We start from the raw sequence: 18308 nt of genomic DNA, 5'->3' as shown, positions 1-18308 counted from the left end.
GAACGTCGAATATCGTACATACCGTGAACAAGATATGATCAACTTCAAACGAAATTCCTAATCGAATCTCGAGCGGCCGAGACTTTCCGCGTTTCGCGCATCCATATGGAACACAATACTTTCGAGCTCCTAAGCCGATCATGCCCGATTTGCTCCGAGTGGACCCGAAGCTCGGACGTATCGGGCTACCCGCGCATCGCTAGTACGAAACGATCGTCGTTTGACTGATTGCGAGACGCTAGAGTGAAAGGTTATTTGAACAAGTTTATTTCACGCGTATTCGCATTGTCGTAAACCGTATCTCGATGTATTCAAATATAGTACACGAAGTTTTGCAAGAGTCGTTTGCACTGATTGCGTCTATCGTATCGAGTGGCCATCGTATAGTAACACTAAGCGACGTTGTGGGGGGAGGATCTGAGTTACGAACTCCAACCACATACTGAGTTCGTAAAATTGGTCAGACGTCAGTTCGAGCGAGTGGACAAACGAATGGACAGAAACCGCAGAAATTAAGAGCCCGAAACCTCGGCCAAGATCGTATAAAATGTACATTGGGTTCAGCTCGTAGCTCAGTTCTCGTTAGTGGAGGCAGAATGCCGCTAGATGTCAGTGTATCAATCGACGGCGCTACTTAACGCTTTAATTTAGGACTTCGCTATATCGTAAAGGCTACTATACACACTAGTGCCGTTCTGACACAAAATCGAGCAGCCAGTTTCCAGGCGACCCGGAGATGCAGAGGCTTGCTCTGGCTGGCTGGCTGGCTGGCTGGCTGGCTGGCTGCGTTTCTAGCGTCTATCGATCCTATCGGCGAGGCTTCGGCGACGGCCACGCCGAATACATTTTCACGCTGGCTGCTAGCGAAAATGTCTGTACACACGGCGCAAAATCGGCGCTCTGATTTAGAGTCTACGAAATTGCAAGAGGTACCGGGCGTGGAGTTTCAGTTGGCTGGTGGGTCTGATATTGAGGAAATGATAGAGGAGATAGTGCCTTTTCTAACGATCATCATGGATAATATTTTATTTTTAGATTTGATAATAGCTGAATTTGAGTTGAGGTAAATTATCTATTCTTGCAATATCGAATATTCTAACAGATATTTTTCCAGGCATTCTTTTAGGGGTATATGTTTCAATATAGTTTGTACGATAGAAAATACGTATATAAATTTATTTTCAATATTTCGAAATTATTCGTTCATTACTGGGTGAATTCGTCCGTCAGGAAAACTGTAATGTTGATATAATTAGGGAGATTATCTGGATAAACTTTGATACAATCTTTAATAGCCTATGGTGAGAAAATAATCTTTCGATGGGTAAAAATGAAATATTTCTTTGATCATTAAAATCCTATTACAGTGAAACATAAAATACAAATTTGTAATTCATTTATGATGGTCAATTCATATACGAAGAATTTAAGAACTTCACGCCATTATTGCAATAATAATATAATTAACACTAATTATATTGCACACAGAGATATAAATATAATCCACTTATTTATGATTCTTTGTCAACAACGTGCGTTGAAATTAGCATTTCTTTTTTGAGTATCATATCTGACAAAGGATATTGATATATTACACGTGACCTATGTTTCATAAGCTTTCATTTCATATTAATTTTTCGCATTAATTCCCTTTAATTTTAAAATTAAAGTTTGTCGCTTACACAGCTTGCTATTTAGCATATTTTGTATTATGCAATTATAATCACCCATACGATTATGATTGCAAGCAAAGAAATAAAGGATTCACAGCTTTACTATTTTTTAAATTTTATAAATTATCTTTAATTTCCTTACCTAAGTCTTAGCCTATTAATTCTATTAATTCTACTGTATCACATAATTAATAACATATTATTTACAATATATTTTGTTATGCTATGCTGTATTGTTAGGGCAATAGCTAGCTATATATATTCTACAACTTCAACTAACTTTTAATTCAAATAAAAAGTTATCGTCTCCTAAATTACCCCTTCATATGTTATCACGCTTCTGACCTCCAAATTGACGCAGTATAGTCACATCGATTTGCAAGAATTTTTCTTCCAAAATGGACTATGAGTCACGTCCGGAATTATGACCACGTACCAAACAAACAGACGATCGTTACCTGTTTGAAGATATAATTCGACATCCCGATCGAATGGTGTGCGGGGCGCGTGTAAGAAACATCCGCGGCATCCAATGGTATGCGGGCAAGAATGCCGGCGCGATGGGATACAATCGTGATCTAGAATGCGGAAGCGCTGAATTACATACTGGCAACCAATTAATTAACGGGCTAAGTACGTCAATCGAAATTCCCTGCTTAATCGATGCCGGCTGGAGCTCGCGCGCCTCGTCGTCCTCCGGCCACGAGCAGAACTTTCTAGCGCGACTATCTGGCGACGTAACATCGCTGTTCTTCCGTATTCGATAAACGAATCCGGTAATTCGACGTGACCCGACTATGACGAATCCGAGTTTTTAATGAAAATTACGAAAATCTGTGCGTAAGAAAAGCGAAGTTAAATTAGGTTTCACGTTGTAAGGAAAGATAGTTTAGGTTAGATTTAGCGTTGTGAGGAAAGCGGGGTTAGATTAGATTTCACGTTGTAAGAAGAGTGAGTTTATGTTAGGTTTCGTGTTGTAAGAAGAGTGAGGTTAGATTTGGCTTTCTCGTTGCAGGAAAATTAGAGGATGGAGTAGGGTGAAGGGTGGAGTGTAAAACTATTAAATATCAGAAAATAATCTGAAATGAATACAATTTGAAAATTATGAGCTGAATTATTATAAATTTAAGAATTTGAGGAACATTAGGATCGATGGAGATGTTGAATTATTTTTAACTATGAAATTGAATGGGTGAAGGGATTATATTGAAATGGGGTTTAATGGTAATTGATAAATCTGCGAACAAAAATTTATTGCAGTGTTCTGTTTAAATAAAGGAAGATTTGAATATCCAATTTGGAGTTTCTAACCTATACCTGAGTGATGTTGGATTTTTTGAGAAACTCGAAAACGTAAATTATTCAGTCAATTGTAATAAAAGTATTGATATGTTATTAATACTCATTATAGTTTGTTTTTTCGTTTTACAAGGGTTATAGCGTATAAAAATACATGCACAAAGAATAAAACACATTTTGTGCCTTTACTTTCCGAGTAAATATGTTTGCGGATGCAGTGTAGACAGCGGTTTGATGAAAAGATTTATATTCTTTATATAATAAATTTATACAAAGCTTGAAGTATTTTACTGTCACACTTTAATACTTAAACAACCTCTCGCCGCCTGTTTCCAATCCTCAAATATTTATTTACATGAAACAAACCTTCAAATCCTGAATAAAAGCACGGATTTGCCCATTCCTTTTATCAACGCCATAAAAAATTCGGTATATTTTTGAAAATTTCTCCGTCTTTACTCCCTTATTTCCATTTTCACAACACAATTAACCATAATCACGTTGCACGTCCCCATTCCTTCTTTATTTCACCATGAACCGCCTTACCCTCGTCTTCAATCGCCTGCAATCCCACCCATCATCTCAAAATTTCCGTTTCTTGAAGCTCATCTAACGCAAAAACTCCACTTACTTCGAACAACGCTCCTTTTGACACCATTGGAAACGAAAATCGAAGAAAAAGGCAGCGATACAACGCGGGATCAAAATCGAAACCATAATCATCCGCCGAAAGATTCAAGTAGAAACAAGTTACGTCGTATATCAAAGAAATCGGTGCGCAGCAGCTCGCGGGGAACGAAGAAAATCGCGGTGATATCGAGAGAAAAAAGAAATGGAAAGAAGAGAAAATAATGCCTGGCGGTCGCTGCAGGTTGGCTGGCTGTCGTCGTATTATTTCGTGCGAGCGGTAAATTACCATGACAAAGCCGAAATTGCCTACGCCGTAGTCCGCAACCCTAAGCAGCATGGCGTACAGGCGAAACACAGGTCCAGTGGCGGGCGCGCCTGCGCGCGCATACCGTGTCCGCGCACAGCGCCGCGCTGTTGTGCGGCGGCCGTCCGCCTAATTGCAGGTGACGGCCGCTGCAAATTCGCCCTTTGGATCGCTCCGTACGTCTCGCTCGCTCCCGTTCTTTTACCTGTCTCTGTCTCTACTCCCCTCCGCGCCGAGTACTCGCGTCTGTCTTACTCCCTCTCTCCTGGCTAAATCGAGCCTTCGAACAGTGAATTGCTACGTTGTTGCAGGGAAAACGATCCACCTATTACCGCTCCGTTACAAACAGCCATCGCCGCGAATACCTCGCGTTACGGGAGGCGAAACGAGTAAAACCTTGGCACTTGTGCTTCTCTTTGGTTACTTGGATGTGAAGATTTCGGTGTTCTGGGATGGTAAAAGGATTTTGAGAATGTTTAGAGGCCCTGGAAATTAATGAATATTAGTTGAGTAATATGGACAGTGCTTTTTAAGGAGCAGGTATAAGATGTTATTGTGAGCAGGGTATTGCAGTACAGTTGAACGTCATTATATGAATTCTGATTATATGAAGAACCAAGTACACTGTCCAACAAATTAAACTGAAATATTCAACAAGTAATTCCCGTAGAGCTTACTTTTCTGAATACGAATCCGTAATCCATGGTTTTCATAAAATGTGAGTATTTCTAAGATTCATCATCCAATCATCATCCAATATATCTTGATATTTATACGAATAACATGTATACGCTTTCATGTGCTCTATTATACTAATCGCAAAATTATAAGAAATTTCTCTAAATCGCTTGCAATCTGAAATAGTTTCACTTTCGATGCATAAATGCGAATGACATTTCAACATAAAGTTGTTAAAAAATAAACACCAGCTCAATTTTAAGGTGAGAATGAATTTTACCTTTTAACTTCTTGTGTAACACTACATTTTAGACAAAGATACAGGTGAAATAAAAATATTTTGACATACATATACGTATCATGGAAATTTATCTTACGAAAGTGTGAATGCAGTTATAGTTTACAAAAAAATGTGTAAATTATCAAATTCATTATTAATAAGAAATTTTAACAACGTAAATTTTTAATAAAAATGAAAAAAATAATAAATTATTGGCTATCACATAAACTTATAACATAGTTCTGTTAAAATATACCATTAATTTGCAAGAAGCTTATAAATTATTACACCGATTGTTAATAACAAATAGTTCGCAACGTAAATTTATAATAAATGTGAAAAAATTAACAAATTATTGACTATTACCTGAATTTATGAAGCACTTGCGTTAAAATATATCTATAATTTACAAAAAGTTTATAAATTATTACACTGATTGCTAATAACAAATTAATTTTGTTAATAACAAATTGTACAGAATGTAAACTTGTAATAAAAATGAAAAAATTAATAAATTATTGGCTATTAAAGCAGAAAAATAGTAAATAATGGAATCGATAAAGTTGGAAAATTTTCGATCGGGGTGGGGAGTTCAGCCGATCCTCGGCTATATAAGGATCGACGCTCCACTGCTGGAGTCATTTGTCGGTTTGACTTCCGAAGTGTAACATCTAAATTTCCGTTGTGCGCGGGGGGTGGGGATTCGAAGTGAGGTTAGGGATGGCTACCCTACCCTCACCCCACCCCATTAAACAATTTATTAATAATTTTTATTTTGTTTTCAGGTATTAATTATTTCTTTATTTCAGCTTTTAATTATTTTTTATTTTTTCAGCTTTTAATTATTTTTTTTCTTCTCAGATGTTATTTATTCCTTTCTATTTATTTTTATTTCACATTCCGAATATTTCGTACAATATTCGAATATCTCATTGTTTGGTTGTTTATGTCTCATCGTTGGGTTGTTCATATTTCATAGTTGGGTTGTTCATGTGTCATCGTTGGGTTCTTAATAATTTTTTAACTTTTTCAGATTTTAATTTTTTTTCTTTTCAGGGTTTAATTATTTATTTTCTTTCAGGATTTTATTTTTCCATTTCTATTTATCTTTACTCAAGTATTCGAATATTTCGTATAATATTCGAATGCTTCGCCGTTGGTTTGTTCATGTCTCATTGTTGGTTTCTTTCTGTCTCATCGGTTGGTTGTTACTTCCACTTGGTTAACCTTCATAGTTTCTATTCGTTCGTTTTCTCTCCTCGTACTAATCCGTTTCCTTTCAGGTTTATATTAACAATAATATATTTTGTTTTAGCTTTTAGGTTTCTCAAGATTCTCAAGTTTCCTTGAAACTTCATTTCGGACACATCAATGGACGAAACATCAATGCGTGTGTCTATTTTTAAGTAGTTATAAGATAGATTCCTAGACTAAGTTTCATGTGCGCGCTGTCTGAACAAAGGTAAACCACCTAACTTGGAGCGAATGTATTATTTCATATCTTTCCTCCTTTATCACTCTCGTTTACCAAACAGAACATAATTGTTCTCGTGATAATCGCGATCGTTCTCAAGTACCGACTAGCCTGCGCGACGTACTCTCGTGTACTCGATAACTCCATGTTTCGTAAGTCATCCAAACGATTCGTTCCGACACTCACCCTCGCCACTGCCACCCTTGTCACGCATCGGTTCTAGGGTGGTCGGCGGACTGGCACTCACCTGGGATCAATTCGAGGGTCTGTCGGCCCTAGTCGTCCTGGGCACCAGCGCGTGCACGACCGGGGTATGGGTCCTGTAGCCGTGACATTGCATATGGGCCTACGGTCAGACCCCATGGAATGATTAATTTCTCCCCCATGTGGCAGGGGCCTGCGTGACCGGCTACAGGGCCTCGCTAGGGACCCTCGGCTTGATTTTGGGTGTTTCGCTGGTTCGTCGATCGCTCTCGTTCGCGAGTAAGACATGGCAGGGTCTGTGGTGGCTGGGTGGGCTAGGTTCGGTCGGGAGGGTGCCGAGGTATGAAGTTGTCTTGTACATGGGAGTACGTCTCGTAGGCTAGTCGGTCTTTCGAATAATCGCGAACTCGTTCGGGCGCGTCGCAATTTTCTACTTACTCGCGTGTTTGATATTTCATTCCCTATTTTCATGGGAACTTGAATATATCTTAGCGTTGCGACACTAGAGTTTTAGTATACCGAATCGAAGTTCCCTTTGTAAGGCACGAAATTTTATAAAGTGTCAATAGAGTCATTTTAACTTAATTCGCTCCAAGTTAGAGTAGATTACTTTTGACACAGGTAGCGCCAGTAGGCAGCGCCAATAGGGCGTATGTCGGGTCTCGATGCGTAGCCACCTCCACGTGGTGAGACCTGGTAATGGGTACCGTTTTCCAAAGGAAAATCCTTGAAAAACGATACCAAGCTGAGAGCTACGCAAAAAGTTAAAGATATTTCATATTTCTTATCATTTCCAATGTTCCCTTTGAATTTTGTTAATTCTCCGAAGTTTTATAAAAAAATTGTTTTTTTTCTTTGGTACACGGTTATGTGTTGTGTTTATGTGTTATGTGTGTTAACTTAATGTCTGCGCAGCGCTAAAATCCCTTATACACGTTACCGACGAATATTTCCTCGATTTAATCGAAATGGAAGCTGTTTCAACAAAATTTATAATACTTATAATATTCTTACTTCTATATTGTTTATGCTATGTATATTGTCAATAATATTTACGATACCTTATACGAGTTTAAACTTGAGTAAGTATTTTAGACAAAATATTTTAACAAAAATAGTTCGATTATTCAAAATAACTACTAAATCAACTAGCGATATTTATCTTATAGATTTTGTTCGCATGTAAGACTTCTGCACAGTATGAAATTAGTTCTCCTTTTACGAGGTTGATAATAATCCACGATAATCCAAAATTTAACAAGTGCTACTGACCTGTCAAATTCATGTATACCAGGCTAATATTTCTCATGTTGACTCATGTAAATCGACCATAGTGAAATTCATCGATACGCTGGGTAGAGGTTGATGTCCTTTCGTTACAGATATCGCTAAATATATTTAAATAAATTCAGTCTGGTTGAATAATCATTATTTCAAAATTCTAATATTGATTTTATATGGACAAACATTATTTTTTTCTTTTTTTTTTGAAGAGGTAAATTGTGAAAGAAATTTGATATGGTGAAGTGAAACTTTGAAATAAAACTCTCGTAATAAAAGTATCGCGTATACCAAAAAATGTATAAATATATATACTAAAATACAACGAATATACTAATTATTTTATTATACAACGAAGTATTAACAATTTTATTACATCATGAAATGCAATAAAATACTACCAGTTTTGCTAAGAAAAATTTGTATTCAAAATAGAGATTTATGATATAACACTAGCCGTAATATAAAATGTCGAGTCATCGCATTTAATATTAATTTTTCATCCGTAATGTTAGTTTCTTTTATGAGAAGGCAAAATTATAATTAATTGTAGGTTTTTTGGTGTAACGTGGAGCACGTGAATTAATAGTCATTAGAAATAAATCAATTGGCGCCAGTATAACGATACACTAGTAAAACGAGCAAAACTTGAATGGCACAGTAATGAGCAAACAGAATAAAACTTAAAAAAGGGATGCAGACAGAGGGCGAAGCAGCCCCAAGCTCCACAATGTTATAGGGATTTAATTTACGTTACACTTTTCCAATTGCACCATTAATTACGCGGGTATACTGTACACATTGAATTTATCACACCATATGCAAAAAGGAGGGTCCTTAATTTTAACGATTAGTCTCCAACGTAATTAAGGAGATGGTGAATGGGCGTGGTTCCCCTTTAATTTAGATACCGTAATAGGTTATGAAGGATTATACGCTTATAATAGGCCGTAAAACTTAATTGTAACAGAAAAACCACTTAACTGAAACCTATTTAATTACGGAGAAGCATGCAGGCTGAAAAAAAAGAGGGGGAAACGGCATAAAAATTACACGTGCGATATATCAGATGCATTTGTACACTAAAGAACATCCAGCAATCCATCAGAGTACAGATATACGTAAGGAGTACAGGATTATTCAAAAGAAGTCCACAAAATACTCGTGAACCTTATTACATACATGTACATGATATTATTCGTTATATTTAAATTATGCCATATATAGTACTTAACTAATCTTATGTATAGTGAATGCAATAGATTCCGTGTAATGATTAAATTATATTACATACTGTAAATATAGCTCATTTTCAGTATATTTTTATTGAGAACTATACTTATACCTATATATTGCACTTCTGGTAATTCGATGAACACATGAACAAAGTTAACGAACGTAAACTTGACAATGAATTATAAATAATACGTAATAAAAATTGCCGACAAAACTTTTTGTTTAATAAAAAATCAAGGTGACCTTGACTGTATTAACCCTTTAAAGCTGTCATAAATATCACCCTAAGGAAACTTCGTTTATTATATTTATAGATAAAACGCGTGGAGAAATTAAACTGTTTCACCACATTGCTGTTGCTACTGATATTGTTAATAAAATTATTATTATTACACTATTGTTACGCTTTTCAATGCGAACGAAGAAAAATTCACACAAGGTGAAATTTCACGCACTTTAAGGGTAAACCTTTAAGGGTTAAACGACACATTGTATTTTTTCTTGTGCACTACTGGTGGCAGATTAAACGACGTCATACGCAGTTGCTCTCTTCGATATCCTGTACACGACATCCAAAACCTTAGAGGACTTACGAGGACGTATAACTGAGACCATGGTAAAAATCGATCAGGAGATATTGGAGAAAGCACGGGATGAAATTGACTGTAGTATCAACGCGTGCATAATTGCTCATGCAGTAGAAAAAATTGATTTTCTAACATGTAAACTTTTATTTCATGCTTCCTTTTCTTCCTTTAATTACAAACCCGAATACCAATAGGTCTTTACAATTCTCGACGTTATTTTGAATAACACTGTACTTAGATATGTTTCAAAATATGGATTAAATTGCTTAAGTTTCAATATCTCGTCATGTTCGTTTCTACTAACTCGAGGTGCAATTAATTTTTTAAAATTCTCCCTTTATTTTAAATAACACTTATCGTTACACGTATATTTACACAAAGATATCCTAAGAGAAAATAATTTGCAGCGATCCAAAATATTTTTAGCACCATCATATCGCGAAATGACGGCTTAAGAAAAATTCCACTAATTACGCAAATTATTTCACGAACAAAGCATCGAGAGTGGAGGGGGGAGAAGGAAAACGGAAGTTCTGGAAGAGGTTCGACGTTCCGGATGGTTCTAATTCGACGCGAGGTTTCGCCTCGGCGTAATTTGCTCTCGACTTTCACGGAGATCAGCGAAGAAAGTGCATCGAAGAAATGGGAGCGCAAAAGGCGTCGCCTGAGAGGATCTAAGTGCCAAGTTTCTCGAATAATCGAGAACCTTTCGAAGCTGCTCTCTCGCTGTTGATTCATTCCACCGTGTGGAACGGTGCTTTAACATTAACCAGCAGGAAAAATAAAGCCCTCTCACCCCACTCCCGTTGATAAACATACGAATTTGTCTGATGGAAATTTTTCGTTCGCGCTGAAAGATAGACCTAACGCGACAGAATTAGTATGAATCACACGATCCTTCGTGAATACCCATTGCTGAAAATTTGACTTTCTTAGAAATTGTTTTTTGCATCGAGAGGATCGCAATGATTGCACTTGTAAATTTAAATGCAGTTTAAACACGAAATTTCAGCATTTTTTGGCAGAATTAGAGTTAAAATATTTTCGGTTAAATGGTGTACTAAAAGCAGCAGTTGTGGAAGATTCTACTAATTTTTATGATTTAAATAGAGTATGGATATAAAAAACGTTGTAATGAAAAATAAAATTTGAAAATAAAGATAAAGAACTTATATTTATCAATTTTCTATTTTATTTAGTATAGTGCTTGTCAATGTTTCTGCTTCTATTGAATATAATGTGTATGACAGAACTTAGGATATTTTTTAAATAAAAATTGTACGTACATATAACAAACGTTGAAAGTTTCTTATCATTGGAAATTACTTCGTTCGATAAAGAACGTATTAATTCTTTTCCTGCTTTAAATAAAATGAGAAAATGAAGAGTAATTACCATACAAAAACGAATCATATATATCAGCTATTGGAACTGAAGTCGATTAAAATTTGTAATGATACTTATTTAAACGGATATCCATTATGTTTGAGTAAGCACTGATTACGTTTAATATCGAGCACTCGTCGAATGAATATTAATTGTAACGAATGTGGGTAAACAATTGGATTATGTGGCCACGGCTACGTGTAATCGTGTTAACTGAAGGAACGTGTGAAAATTATGAATCTGCGATCTTCGATTCTACACTCACCATTTCTGTTCGCTTTATTTAAAAATACACGATTTCGTTAAAAAGAAAAAAGAAAAATTGGCCTTTATATTTTCCCTTTTCCCTACATACCCCTAGCTACAGAAAAACTAATTGCGTTCCATTATCATCAAGGGCGTTCGATTTTTAATTAAAACACAGTTCTCGAGTAGTTCAAACCGATTTCGCCAAGTGGTTAACGATGCGAGGTACTTACGCGTATAGTGGCGCTAGTTACTTAGTGTAGCGTATTCAATATTTTAATGCGAATTAATAGTTTGGTCTGTGTAAGTACGATTTAATTTATGAAACGCGAATAAGTTTTATCCCTTCAGTTACTATGTCAGGTGAATAGGAATAAAAAGGTACAAAGAGACAAGGATAATGGCCGAGTAAAAGAGGAATTGATGCTCTTAAATGTACATTAGCATTAGTACACAGGCTGAACGCGAAAGTATTAACTTGTTAACTTGGAAACACCAGTTAATTCGATAACTGGATTACATACGTATCAGCCATTCTGAAGCCAAAGCAATCAACTCGGTGTTTTGTAAATTCTGAATTGAATTAGCCATGTACGCGTTTAATGTCCAACTCGTCAAAAAGCAAAGGACATACTTTCGCAACTTTATTTATCGCTAGAAGCTGGCTTAAATTGAAAACGAAGTAACAAATGCTATCATTAAATCTTATAGACTTCTCCTTTTTGGCGCAATTTTTAATATTCAATAAAGCTACAAAAGTATAAACACATACAAACACATAAAGTATTCATCTCATCAAAATGTAGTCAACTTTGAGCGCAAGCGTATCACATAGATAGCCAATACATCTACCAACATTCATTTTCAGAACAACTGAAATTTATCCAGCATACATTGTACCATACCAACTACTCGCGACCAACAATGGAATCTCCATATATATTCACACCTATCTGAACTATAATAAGCAACACTTAACCGGAATCCTGCCTGCTCTATAATCAGACAAAGCACCTTCTTCCACTTCAAACATTCATAGCCAATGTATAATCACACTTCACCGGATCCCTAACAGTTGCTTGATACTCAAAGAGTAACCAGGTTAACGTTCCACCGTTGAACTTATTTCCTACTATGCCTTCCTCTACTTCCTTGTCTCCTCAAAAGCTGTTCAGTGCCAATCAAAAAAGCCTGTGCGAAAACGAGGCGAAAGAAAAGGGAAAAAGAAAATCCCTTAACTCTGCACATGGCAACATCTCGTCCAGGGGTCCAAACGGTATCGAAACGTGGACCGGTCCTGACGTTAAAAACTCCCTGGGAACGTGGAAGGCGCAGCTGACGTGGACCAGAAACAAATCGCGGTAATGAAAATTGAACGGCGGATTACACCGAATCGGCGGGACAAACAGTCGGGCGAGGAGCTTCGTAACAATTCGCCGGTGAAATTGGGCACGTTCCCTTCTTTTCTTTCTTTTTCCTCTTTTTCTTCCTTTTTCCGTTCGTTGCTTTTTCGCAGACGCGTACCACCTCCATTCTTCTCTACGAGCTTCACGGTCGAAACTGTCCTTTCTCTCTCTCTCTCTCTCTCTCTCTCTCTCTCTCTCTCTCTCTCTCTCTTTATTTTTTTCCCTTTCTGTCCACTCCCACCCCCATGTGCGCTGGTTTCGTTGCTCCCCTAACTTGCTTCTCCACCGAGAGCACGCTGGTCGATGCTCTTTTTTCCTGCAAACGAACCGAGGGAGCGCAAGCTCGCGGATTTGCGTGCTGCTCTGCCCACACTCGCTCAGAAACACAACGGCCGGAAATGTTAACACTTTGTCGACCGCGGTGGAGTCCCTGGTTACCCTGGTTGCTGGTTCCAGTGAGTGTGTACAGCGAGTCCAAGTATTCCTGCCTCCTCCAGCCTTGATCGTCGATTTTAAATAATCGGTGTCCAATTGGAACAGCGACTCGAAAATCCTTATCCATGATAGGCTGAGGTTTCTGTGGAGCTAGTACCTTTACCACGTTAATTCTGTAATAATTGCCGCTCAGATTCCAATTTTCGTTGCGTCAATTGCGAGATAACGCGTTGCAGTGAACTCTGTGTCTGAAGGAAACTTAGGTCGTTGCTCTGTCAATAGTGGTAACACTAGATTGGTATAGTAGTGCCACCACAGTGTGATAATAGTATCACCATTCCGTGACAGTAGCGATGCTGCGTTGAAGTAATACTGTTGGTATTGAAGTAAACGTGTATTTTTGAAGATAATATAGATGATAAGTAGTAGTAATCTCAGACGCCATCTGGTGGTATTATGGTTAACTTGAGTAAAAAGGCGACAAGCTTGAAATTTCAACAACTTGACAGATTTCTTTCAGACGCCGCGCCTTCTCCCTCTAGCGGAGACAGTTAGAAGCTTCCCAGAATATCAGAACGGCTTTCTCGAAGCTTTCCCCGTTCGAAGAATCAGTTACACTAGAAGGCAGACCGCGTAGGTTGAGCTCGATTGGAGTTGATCTCTGTTTCAGTATCCTAGACTGATTGGAGTAAATTGACTTATTAGCTCTTGCTAAGTGGATAGATTATGTAGGAGACAAATAGGGTTAGTTCCTTGTGTTGATTGGCACATAGTGCTTTGATAGTTGTTGGTATCAACGATGGATTTAATAATTGGAAAACGACGATGAAAGGGTTACGTATTCTTATATGGCTGATTCCATGTATGACATGCAATCGTGTGTTATTTAAGGCAGGAAACCATGCTATTGAATTCGAGATATCAATCTTCGGTCGTTCCGTGCCTTATAACCCCACATTTTGCGATACACTGGATTAATTCATTAGGAATTCGCAGAAGTAATTAGGGGTGAGTATTAAAAAGCTGCATAATATGGTGATTACCTTAAGTCTTTGGCCATTAGAGACGACTATGGTCGCTGGCCACGAAACGTTCTCCATATACCATGAAGGATTGTAGTATGTTAAGAAAGAGGGTCTAAAACTTTAAGGACTTCGAGAACTCGCCGGGGAAAATATAAAAAATGTTTTATCGACAAAGAATCTTGATATTTTTGTATAAAATATAACTGACCTCGTAGTATACCGTATTATCATTTCAGTGCCGTATTTACCTAAATATATGCAACTTTAATCGTGATCAGATGATAACTGTATACTACATCCTCGACGATATTTTGACCCTATCTTTAAGGTGAGATCAGGCTAATAGCTATACGGACGACGAATGTTAGTACTGCAGTCGCCATGCTTGTTTAGTGGCCATCTGAAAGTTTATGATACTGAAAAGATGATGATTAAAATACCTGGTACTTTCAGAAGTTTAAATATTTGATTATTTTAAACACCTCATCCTGGTTAGTAAATGTATGCTTAATCTTATTCTTAGGGTTCAAGCTAACCAAACACATGGTGCCTCATGGAGAATAATGGATACTTGGAGTAGCAGGCTTGAAATCACTCATGATTAAAACATGACCACATGATTTACTTAAACTTAACATCAGCAGCAACACGAAAGTCCCCAAATTTTCGGAACCTGTTTCACTGAGCCTCATCCAGTAAATCCCTTCACCCCAAAATTATTAATAACAAGTTTTAAAACTCATTATATTGACAAGCATAAGAGAGTATTACGTATTAAATTAGAACAGAGCGACTAATCGTCAATGTTGAGTCATCCTAGTATCCAATCATCACCAGCATTTATCCTTTAACCTCCAATATTCTCACCAAACTAACATCACAATTCCACCAAGCAAATATTCTATTTACGAATAATAAATCAACATTTCCTATACCATGAACAAACCCTCAGTAGCGCCATCTAGACCCGCGAATAAGCCACAGCGACACCTAACCTCATCGTTAGAAACGAAAGGTGTAAACTACTGGCCAAAACAGAGCTAACCTAAAGTAATCCCATCCCTAGGCAGTCCTAGAGAGTTCCCGAGGATGCTCGCGAGGATCACAGACTGCGAATCAGCTGCAACTTCCACGCGTGCACCTTTGGCCACCGCTAACGAGAGCTTCTAACGATGCAATTAAAGCGCATTGGCAGGTGGACCGCAGGAGTACGTATCGTCTGGTTGACCCTTAAACCCTGCTCCCTTTAACCCGCGTTTCGGCGACGACACCCGCTGGTTACGCGCCTCCATAAAATCCCGTTTACGACGCGCTAGATTTCCGGGATGTTGATAATGAGGCGGCTGCACGCATCACCAGCGCTGAATATGTATGCCTCGCGTTCATCGACGCCGTGAAAACGTTCGTAAATTACGATCGTTAAGGAGCCACGCTTCCCTTCTCGTGGCTCTGTGCTTTCTTCCCTTTTTTCTCCTGAGCTTGGATCGAACGAGGAAGTCTCGAAGAGTTACGTCCGCAAGGATAGATGGCGCACGGATCGATGGCGCCACCGGTCTGTTAAGTCCAGAGACCTCGTTGAGGGATAATCGAGAGTTGGTTCGCGCATATTTTTTGACATTTAAGCAGCTTTGGGTGGAGTTCTTAATAAGTTCGGAATAATGGAGACACCCACTCGCGATTATTAAAGATAAATTGATATTTCGAACAGGCATTGTTCCTTTCTGGAATTAACTGAAGTTCAAAGGTGAGTGGAATGGAGAGCGGGTTGCAAATATGGAATGTTTAATGTGTAACAATGGTGAGAGGGAGTATTACTATGAAGGTCAGAAGGAAAAGGTATCTAGATTTTTTTAGCTTACGTTTAGAAGTTATTATTATTAATTTTAAATTCGTCGAGTTTTTTTTATTTGTAGTTCTAACTAGGCAATGTGACAGAGAATAGCATGTCAGCTGATACTTTGTTTCTAGTTTAGATTCTCATATGCAGTTTTTAATTAAGTTTGAAGAATAAGAAAAAATTTGTTGTTGTATATTATGTATAAATTGCAATAATAATATCGATATTATTCTAGTAATAAATTAGCAACTCTTTTCACTCTACTACTGCCTCTCCGGAGACACTGACAATCTTCAATCTTTATAGTGCTGTTATCACAGATGAAAATGTTTTTCTTATAATTTTTCTCTTTTCGAAATGAAGCTGTTACTGTTATACAAATTACAATTGTAAAAATGTGTAGGCGCTCTGCTTTTAATTAATTAAGGAAACTTTTAGAATGCGAAGGATTAACATGGAAGTTGGATTTGGTAAAATTAAAATTAGGATATGAAATTCTAAATAATATTCCGAGGAATGATGGTTTTTAAGCCACTTTTTCGCTGTGAAACGTGAGATCCCAGTGAAACATCTGTTTCTGCAGCCTCTAAGGGTGGCTCAGCCTATTCCATTTCACAAATGTGTTTACCTGCATCGAAATGACTATCGTCCAGTTGCCAAAGCACCGTCGAAAAGACGAATATTGAGTTACCAACGTACCATCGAAAATAAGACCGCCTACAGTGGAGTTCGCAAGTTTTGGTTAGTCAAGGCTGACAGAGGATAACCCCTGTTACCTAGCTTGACTATCTCACCACTCCTTCTCTGAACTTCATGTACCAAGTCCAAGAACGTTTCTGTTACCTCATCATACCCCTCGAGAGTTACGTAACTTTAGGCAACGAGCGCCAGAGTGCACGTGAAACTCGAAAAATAGGGATCAATTTCCAACCCCCCGTCTGAGAGGTTGCTATCCGAGGAAATATACCAAAACGACAAAAATTCGAGAAATTCGCAAAAGTCGTCGACATGACGTCACACAAAGCATATGGTTAACAGATAATCCGATCAGTGTAAAAATTATAAACGTCATATCGAGGAAAAATAAATTATCTTGTTACACATGGATTTTCATGTCGATTAATAAATAAATTAACAGTGCACTCTGCAAGTGTTGCAAAAAATTGAAAAAGACGAGATAACTCGTCACGTTCGCTGTATGCAAATGCAATATGTCATAACTCGCACTCGGTGATAGGAATATTTTAACATACACTATATAGAGCAAACATACTGCAGAATCATAGATATAACTATAGCTTGCAAAAAATTTATGAATTATTGAATTTATTTCAATTTATATTCAATCTTATACAATTACTTTTTCAAGCAGAATAAGAGACAATCCTTCAAGTTAGTCGAAAAGCGTCTGCGTATATTCGAGAAGTCAAGGACCGAAAATAATTTTAATTTTAACGTTAATACTAACCATACCTAAATAACCATAACACAGCTTTCTAAATTTGTTATTAAAAATTCCGTATTTAACATTATCGATGGTCACTTGAGTAGGTGATTATTCTTTTAATATGCGTATATTTAATTATACGAAATTATCACTAATTCCATCTTTTTCCAAGCTCTTCTCCCTTGGTTTCTTCATCTACGGGTATTCTGACCGGTCGTGACAGTTTTAATAAAAATCGTACGGAAATTTATCTTTATATTAATTTTATACTGTAAAAACAGTCGAGTAACCGGTGATAGTAAGGTTGGAGTTAACGTTAAACACGCGGTGTATACATACCACGAAAAGGAATGTCGAAAAGACGATCGCTGAGCGCGCCACAGCACGAGACCGAGCGGCCTCAGAACGCCCGCGCGTGTTGCCACCAGAGGGCAGCAGTTGGACACGGCTCGTTCTCGGAATAATTACCACGAGGACGATGGTAAAGTCCGTGAAAGCGGCCCGGCAAGTAATGAATCGACACTAATGCGTGTCGCTCGCAATAATTTCTCTATATTAATATCGTCACCAACGTCGGCTCGTTGCACCTGCATTATCAGATTACACGTGCAGCTGCCGCCGTCCGGGAATCGCGCCGCCACACTTTACGAGCAGTTTATGCGCAACGCACCGTGCCGACGTGCTTCCACTAAATTATTGTATCTAAGACGACGGGAAAGCTTTCGATCCGTGTCGCACCGTGTTGCGACGCGGCTGATTTGCAGCGAACACTGCGACTGGCTACAGGGCGTTTCAGAAATCGCATCAGCGAACGAGGCGGCGAGAGAGGTTAGGCGTGAGAAGTTAAGTAGTCAATGTAAGTCAAAGCGAACGAACATAT

At 37.9% G+C, this 18308-nt stretch overlaps 1 protein-coding gene across 2 annotated transcripts in view; it reads right to left on the bottom strand.

The window, feature by feature from the left end:
* Positions 1–18308, bottom strand: part of mam (neurogenic protein mastermind) — a 311816-nt gene that overhangs the window by 205022 nt on the left and 88486 nt on the right. The window lies entirely within an intron of this gene.

This window comes from Eufriesea mexicana, unplaced genomic scaffold (genome assembly GCF_001483705.2).
Source record: "Eufriesea mexicana isolate 0111107269 unplaced genomic scaffold, ASM148370v2 scaffold47447488, whole genome shotgun sequence".
NCBI classification, from domain to species: domain Eukaryota; kingdom Metazoa; phylum Arthropoda; class Insecta; order Hymenoptera; family Apidae; genus Eufriesea; species Eufriesea mexicana.
The sequence above is the reverse complement of the archived record's forward strand: the minus strand, read 5'-3'. Positions and strand labels throughout refer to the sequence as shown.